The 9013-nt window shown below is 40.7% G+C and overlaps 1 non-coding gene across 1 annotated transcript; it reads right to left on the bottom strand.

Moving 5' to 3' along the window:
* Positions 1-942: 942 nt before the first annotated feature.
* LOC122077601 lies at positions 943-1061 on the bottom strand. The gene has a single exon (XR_006139848.1). It is a non-coding gene; the product is annotated as a 5S ribosomal RNA (ribosomal RNA).
* Positions 1062-9013: the final 7952 nt, after the last annotated feature.

Here is a 9013-nt window from a genome sequence, read left to right as displayed (position 1 = left end):
GAAGCATGTATCTTTTGTGTTGTGGATGTGCATGTGGTATTCTATATTAGAGTGCTTGTCTGAAGGATGGGCGTGTACATCTGGTAGACCTAGGCACTTAGTGGTGCAGTGTAGATGTGCATACGATTGTGTATGTGTGAGATGACGAACGCAATATAAGGATTCCAAAATAGCTCTGGACAATAATCTGTGTAGCAGTGAGAGTTGTCAGTTGTATACATAGCAGCTCCAAGCAGTATCAGTAGACTGTGACTGAGAATGAGCCACATCATCTAATGACTTGGAAAAGAATTTGCTGAAGGAAAGTTTTAAGATACACTGATTCACCCCCTCTTAGTGTCAAACGGGACCCAGATTATAGTCATGAGTAGAAACTATTGTGTGCAGGCTATCAACTTCAAAACAAAGAGGATGCATGGTCGAGGTCCACCCAGCCCATTCTAACTGCCACACATCCCAACACGACCTGGGAGAACTTTAAGGAAGAACTTTCAGGAATTATTTTTTGAAAAGTTTCAGAGTAGAAGAGAGGCCAAGTTCATGGCACTTGTTCAAGGGCTAAAATTAGTGTTGGAGTACCAACGGATATATGATGAACTGTACTACTTTGGTCCTGAGCATTTTAAATTGGACATGTCCAAGGCCAGAAATTTTGAGAAGCGTCTTAGGCCCAATATTAGTGCAGTGATTGTGAGACTCAAGTTACAGACCTATGTTGTGTAACACCCTAATCTGATATTCATACTCGTACTTGTGGACAAGCAAGAAGAAAGAGCAGAGAAAGCCAATGATGGCATGGTTGGCAGCTGTGGAGTGCCAAGAAGGCAGAAATGGCCCCACATGCTCCTATTCAGTCTGCCAATATTACTGGGGAACTCATCAGGAGGTGTGGACAAAGAGGTAAATTTAATTATGAAACTAAGTATAGGAGAATAGAGTAAAGGGGTGTAACACGAGGACTTCCAAGGGGGTCACCCATCCTAGTACTACTCTCACCCAAGCACGCTTAACTGCGGAGTTCTGATGGGTTCTAGTGCATTAGTGCTGGTATAATCGCACTCAAATCGGTAGGTCCAAATAGGCCAACCGGTTGGATCGGTAGAATATAGAATTTTTGGATTTTTGCACTGTGGGGCCCACACCTTTGTTATGCAATTCCCCATTATACCCCTATGGAAAGAGTAGTAATTGAGGTATAAAATACATATTTTACGCAAAAAGGAAATTTAATTACATATTGGTTTAATTACGTATTATATGCAATTTTTTGGGTTTTGTGCTGTGGGGCCCACACTCCTGTTGTGCAAATTTCCATTTTGCCCCTATGTAAAGAAGCCTAAATAAGGCATGAAATGTATATTTTAGTGTCAGCGAATAAATGGGGGAAAAATAATTTATATATTTAAATACATAATATTTAAGTAGGTATTATATATAAATTTAATTAGATAATACTTAGGTATTATCTATATTTATATAAAGGGGTTCCAGCCAAACAGGCCCTTAAGACTATTTGGGATGGGCTATAAATAGTCTTATAAGGGTTTAGGGTGGGGATTTACTTACTCTAATTGACTCCTACTGCTAAGTACAGAAAAGGAAAGAAGGAAGAGAAGAGAAGAGAAGGAGAAGAAGCAAAGAGGAGGAGAAGGAAGCAGAAGACGTAAGAAGAGAATTATTGTACCTTAGAATTTTGCTGGATCAGCAATAGTCTCAGGTGAGTAATACAAACCAGTACAGTAGGGTTAATTGGGTAATTGCACAGGAAATTGGTAGCTAGGGTTAGGGTTTATGCCAATTGAAAGCAGCCAGGGTATTTCTGTGCATTGTATAGTTGTCCAGTAGGAAAAACCCCAACCAAGAGAGGTTTCAGGGATCCAATTTGTTGAAAATTTGTCCCTGTGAATTGTGGAACCTAGGGTTTCATTTGTTCATGGAAAATTTAAGGAATCAGAGATGAATTGAGGCTGTTATGTGAAGTTCTATTAAAATTCATAATGTAATAATGCATTTCAGAGTTTAATTCTTATGAATTCTTTCCCAGATTTCCTGTTGTGAACTTTTATAGAGTCATAGGTAGCTAAAGTATGGAAAAAAAAAATTAGGGATAAGGGTAACAATTCTGTAGGATTACCTCAATTTCTATTAAAAACATTGAATTCTACAGAATTGGAGTTAGCCACCCTAAGTCTCAGCAATTGGACTTAGAAAATGGGTCAGTAGAAGACCCAAACTATGGAATCAGAACCTGCATACTCAATTGGACTGAATAAAAATGGTTAAATCTCAATTCAGACATAGCAGTACCCAGTAGGGTGTATAGGCTGAATTCTATCAAAACCCTACTAGAATTCAGTTTAACATAAAATTCTATGATAAATTAGTTTGTTTATCTTTAAAAATTCTTCCATCAGCCTAATCAAGGTTGGAAGACCAATCCTATTACTGTAACTGATTATAACTCATTCTAATATAGGGCTAAGGTTGAGAGAAATGACCTAATTCTGCATAAGATTGCCTTACTCCCTACTTTAATTCTGAAATTTTTTAGGAAATAGTGTATTAACTCTAAATGCAATCAATTGAAACTTAGGAGTGGGTCAAAGGGGATCCCAAAACATGCACACAACCCCAACACACATAATTGAAACCTTGGAATGGGAAATTATCCCCAATTGGATTTATAGCAAGTAGTTTAGGGTTGGCAGAATCAAATTTTGAAAAATAAAGGGGAACCGGTGGGTCCTGACCAGTCGGCCGATTTTGACCCATGTAATCCACCAGCTTTGGTTCTAGAGACCAATTTTGCTGTACAATTGGTTAGCATGCTATGGACCCTGTATGGGAACTGCGTACATGAAGGTTTTAATAAAATGGAACTCAAGGAGGTAGAGTAACATGTTTTGACTTCTAAAACCCTAAATTAGATTATTGATGTGAATCCAAGATACCCTACCTACATGTGGGACCCACTAGGGGTTTTCCCCCACAACTAACCCCAGTAATAAGGGAAGTTTGGGAAATCTAGACTGTACAGGGAAGGATAGTCAAAATGGCCTAATCTAAATTGGGAAGTGGGCTATATCTATATAGGTAGGGTGGGATAGGATTATAGAATTTATCCTGAAAAATGGTTATTTAACTACCTTGTGAAATAGGAAATATAAATTGCGGTGAGAATAAGTCTTGAACAGAAAGTACAGGATTTGAAAATTAGACACCAAGGCGAGTGGGTGCCCTGACTTATTTTATGGGGTGTTTATTTAATTATAATCTTGCATGTGACTCATGCATATGATATGTGCATATAACTGTTATTATTGTGAAGTTGACTTGTGGATAGGAATATTGGAACAAGTAAGTCAGGTAAGATGAGACACTGATAGGTGCATACTGTATTTGGTTGATGGTTGATTGTGCATTATATAGACATTGTGGTTTAGGCTATCACTACCAAGTGCTACAATCCCTTGTCAATAGGGGGATAGGTACTGAGTAATCCCGACCCGTGGCTGCCTAATCAATAGTACACTTCTATGGTACGACGTACTGCACCTAGAGATGGATAGCAGCAACGTACGACATACTTTACACTTGACTGTCTGGGTTACTAACCGAGGGGTTAGCTGTGAGACCGAGGTTCTTTTCGGGGCTGGCTGACTCCTGCCTACAACGAGCTTATATTCCTGAGGCCCAACGTACAGGGTAGGGTATGCCACCTGCATTGCGTAGCACTATACCGCTGATTTTAGACTTAGTAATGGACTAGGAAGTAGTGTAATGTTAAATGAACTCATGAGCATCATATAAGGTGTGGAGTATGCATTGCATAATTTGTATTGTGTTTGCTTGCTTGCCTCCACCCCCTCACTGAGCATGACATGCTCACCCCATTTATTTACTTTTCTAGATGACGACACTGGTGTTTTGCTGACTGCCAACCTTGATAATAAGGCCATGGCCATGGATTACCTGGCCAATATTTCAGAGGATGAAACCGATCATGGACCTGACTGTGGATGTGACGACTGTGCCTACTGAGGCCAGTTCTTCTAAGGAATAGGATAGACTATTCCTATGTCTTTTTGTGTATATATTTTCGTTGATGCGTACTCTCCTGTATATAGTCTACTGCTGAGATACTATAAATTGGGTAAATATTCTCTTTTTGTAAGGTAGTAACTCTCACCTGGATAATTGTAAATATATCTTATCACTTAGTTGGCACTGGAGCTTATGTAAAATATCTTATTGTTGGACTGTGCATGTATATATGAACTCTAATCTTTAGTAGTGTAATTGTGGTGTTATGATCTGCCCTAGTCTAGATCCTGATGAAATAGGCTGACTGGATACGATGAGGTGTCCAGTGCTACATGCCTTGGCCTATTGGAGGTAGGGTGTGACATGTTGAGGTCATGTAAACAGCCAAGTCAATTGAAGATAGGCAGCAAGAGAATTTTACCAAATTACAAGGCATAGGTAAGAGATCAATGGTGCCTTAGGAGTTCAGAGGACCTAGCAAGGCCTCTAGAAGGCCTTATCTTAGTCTGACTTTGGTATAATTTAGGAGTTTGGACACCAGCCAGGCTTCTCGGTCCACAATTGCATCTTGGGCTTGAACCTTGATGCTTCGCTTGCAATCAGACAGGGCATATATCTAGGACTTGCCCTAATCACAAGCTTGAGATCCATATATGCTACGTCCCAGGCCACAACAATCATAGTTAGCTAGCCATCCTATGCAAACACAATAGAGCAACAAGCCTCAGGGACATGACTTTGCCTTGAACACAGAAGATTTAGAGGCTACTCTAGGTGTAGTGACAGGTACCCTATCAATTTCATTATTACCTGCTCACATACTATTTGATTCTAGAGAATTGTATTCATTTGTATCGCTTGCATTTTCTAGAAAAATGGGAGTACCCCCTAGGAGCTTGACACACAACTCAGCAGTTAGTATACACACATGAAGTGTAGTGAGTTTGGACTCAATATATGAGCCTTGTCCAGTGAGTGTCAGTAGTTGAGACATTATAGCACATTTAATAAAGCTAGACATTATTAACTTTGACATGATCCAAGGGATGGATTGGTTGTCCGCTTACAGAGCCAGTGTATTATGTGTAGAGAAGGTGATTATGTTTAAACCTCATGACAGATGAGTTTGTCTTTGTGTGAGATAAGCACAAGAAACCCAAGAATGTCATTATATCATCATTTCAGATGAAGAATTATCAGATCAAGGGTATCAGGTTTACTTAGCATCTGTGATGGATACTGAGGTAAAGGTCAGACCATTGACTAAGTTAGATGGTAATGGATTTCTATGATGTGTTTCCAAATGACTTGACCAGGTCACCACCAGATCGGGAGACAGAGTTTATGATAGACCTACTTTCAATGTCAGCACTTGTGTCAAAGGCCCCATAATGCATGGCCCCCACAGAGTTGAATGAATTACAAGTCCATCTACAAGGCCTTTTGAAGAAGGGATTTATCAGTCCAATGTGTCTCTATAGGGAGCAGTAGTACTATTCGTTAAGAAGAAGGACAGAAGTATGAGATTACTACCAAGAGCTTAACAAGCTTACCATCAAGAATCGGTATTCTTTGCGAAGGATCGATGACCTATTCGACTAGTTATAGGGTGTTAAAGTATTTTCCAAGATTGACCTCAGATCGGGCTACAATCAACTCAATATCAAAGATGTTGACATAAGCAAGATGATCTTCAGATCTCAGTATAGACATTATAAGTTCTTGGTGATGTCTTTTGGGTTGACCAACTGTTACACCAGTGCCCTGACCCAGTCTAATTTGAACTGTTGTGATAGGTCTCAGACCGAAGGAGGGAAGTACCACCGAGTTTTGGCTCACAGCTGCCCATTGCAGAAGTGGGAGAGATGACCTTACATGTTTGTGTATTGCTTGCCAGTCCAACTAGAGGGGGTTTATACCTTCCGATCCCAGATGGTAAGTCACTCAACAACCCACACCTGAATCCCGACATGTACCAAAATTATCAGAAGACCATGAACACAACCTAGGGCAACTACCTGTGCGAGACCAGCTGGTAGATAGCAAGCAGTCAAGATAGCAAACTATCATGACCACCAGAAATATGCCATCGAAAACAACCTGGGCCTGTTTCTGCTGGCTGTTTCCATTGGCCACTTAGGCTACTGGTTGGATTTTGATGCCCATGGGTCCCACCATTCGCATCGTAGACAACCCTAAATGATCCCAAATCCTCCCCCACACCTTCCTCATGACATGAGCACCTTACGGACCAAAGTAGTCAGGTCCACGTGCCCCCGAAGTTGGAATAATCCATTCAAACCAGACTAAGACCAACCAAACAGACCCTAAGGCCTAACTTACTATATAATGGAAATGAGGAACTATTCCTCATTTCTCACTTATACAAAATCATGGGAGAGGGAAAGAAGAGGAGAGGAAGGAAGAAGAAGAAGAGGAAGAAGGAGGAGGGAAGCTCATCTTGGTGCCAGTTGCCCGCCTAGTTGTCAAAATCCTTGTCGGAGGTAAGTGCTACATCTTGTACCACTTTCTCTCTTCATTTTAAGCTAGGGTAAGCTAGGTATAGGAGGAATCTCGGCCTAATAACCCTCTTGACTCAGGGATTTCGTATTTCACCTCCTTGGTGCTGTTACTGAGCTCAAACCAAGTCCGATGAGCTCCGGCAACAAGATTGACCAAATGACCACCTAGGGTTTTGATCGTTCGATTGACGTATCTCCCAAATGGCTCAGTGGGATTGGAATTTTAATGGCTTAGAATGATGCTAGGAACATCCCCCGCAAACTCCATGGAATAAATCTCGACGATCGGGCCTAAGCAGAAAAGCACCAAAACTCACAGGTAGTTTATGTACTACCACTAGAAATATGCCAGCGGAAACAGCCAGGGCTTGTTTCCACTGGCTGTTTTTGGTGAAAATTTTCATCTTAGGAGCCATCTATCATGTCTACCAAAAACAGGTATGATATTTTCAATGGACAGTGTTTGTTTCCGGTGACAGTACTATCACTATGGGACCTTGTCTGTACCCTTTGGGGGTGATCCCTGTGGGCCCCTCCCAATGTTCCTGACACGTATTGACATTCGGTTACCTTTGTGCCTTGGACAGTGACATGCACGTACACTGATGCTAAAATTGAATTGGACACTCAGTGACCGTACTTGGAACCCGATCTGTTTGAACTTAAACAAGGTGAGGGATGGTTGATGTTTATTTATTTTAGAACTGATCACATGTATAGATTCTTGCATGATTATTTAAATTGCTTAAATGATAATAATGTTCTATCACATGTATTATTTTAATGGAAATGATATGAGATGTATATTGATATGTGTGGCGGGATCCGGTGTGGCCAAAGTGGTACAGGTACCGTGATCACCGCATGATTGTTGTATGCATGAGACGAAATCCAATGTGACCGAGGTGGTATTGGTACCGTGATTGTCATATGTTTGTTGCATTCATGCATTGAGTATGTGCATTAGAGTTAGTTGTACTCACGGATTACACTTTGTGGCTAATGTGTTACCGGTATTATATACTCCGGGTCTGCATTTGGAAATGGATACACCTCATGGCGAATGGGGATACTGATGTTGCATAGTCCATACTCAACTGCTTTGCATGCTAGATAGGTATATAGTCGTGGGTTACACCTTGTGGCCGATGTGCCCCTAGTATCGTGTACCCCGGGACTTTACTTGGAGATGAACATGCTTCGTGGCCGATGGACATACTGGTGTCGCATGGTCCATACTAACTGTATCATTATGAAGGCATGTAGGATATTATGGTTAGGTGACATTCCCCATGCTACGTCCCCTTGCCAACAGGGGTAAGGTGTTAGATAACCTAATTGTGGTATATTCGATGAGCCTTCCCAGAATGCCACACCCGCGGTACGATGTGATTGTTGATGGAGGCAAAAACTTGTTCGATGTGACCGATGGACATACCAGTGCCGTGACTGCCAAGAGGGGGTTATCAGGGGTTTGCTGGGTGACCGATGGCTGCATATCGGGACCGACAGGCTCCTAATCGCGGCTAGGGTTTATATCACTATGTAGTCAATGGTGGTTCTGAGACCAGGGATATAGCCTAATGTGCCGTAAGTAGTATTGACTAGACTTAGTTGTATTGCTTGGTGGATAGTAAAATAAATGAACTGCATCACGAGTATCATGGACTATGTGATTATTTTTTGTAATCATGCATCATGAATTATTTATGCGATTGCCTTTGCTTGGTTGTGCATGAACCCCACCCCTCACTGAGCGAGTTGAAAAGCTCACCCCACGTTTATGCCCCCTTTTAGATGATGATGCAGGTATAGTCATACTTATGGCTTGTGTTGGATATCTGTAAACAGATAAACTGGTTTTGGATATTTACAGTATCACTAGATGTTCCCCATTATGTTTATGATTCTGCTATTATACTTTGATTCCTCTGCTATTATTTGGTTGTGTTGTGAGATTGTGAATCATTAAGGTACTGCTATCAGAGATCCTAGTAGGTTTGTAATGCTGATAAGCGTCTTACTCACACCACCGGTATTCCTATACGGTAAGTTGGGTCTACTGGAAGTGGGGTGTGACAGCTTGGTATCAGAGCGCGATGCTCTGCCTTAACTCACAATCTCAACCAAACCATGACTTGGGGAGTTAGGATATAAATAAAAGTTTTAAAGACAACAAATAATAGAAATTTCACAATTAGGAGACAAGTATAGGTGTCAAAACCATTTCATTATAATCAAGAACTGAGTACATAAACTTCCACTAATTCTTTTTAAAAAATAAAAGACAGAAAGCTGGAAATCCTAACTATCCTAAATCTAGGAATTTAAATAAAAAAAGCAAATGACAGAAAGTAAACTTCAACTAACATCTAGAATATAATTGTAAAGAAAGCATAAACTGAGAAATCCTAAAACTACAGTGGCAACACAAGCTTCTACTCCTA

Source organism: Macadamia integrifolia, chromosome 4 (genome assembly GCF_013358625.1).
Source record: "Macadamia integrifolia cultivar HAES 741 chromosome 4, SCU_Mint_v3, whole genome shotgun sequence".
Lineage (NCBI taxonomy): Eukaryota > Viridiplantae > Streptophyta > Magnoliopsida > Proteales > Proteaceae > Macadamia > Macadamia integrifolia.
The sequence above is the reverse complement of the archived record's forward strand: the minus strand, read 5'-3'. Positions and strand labels throughout refer to the sequence as shown.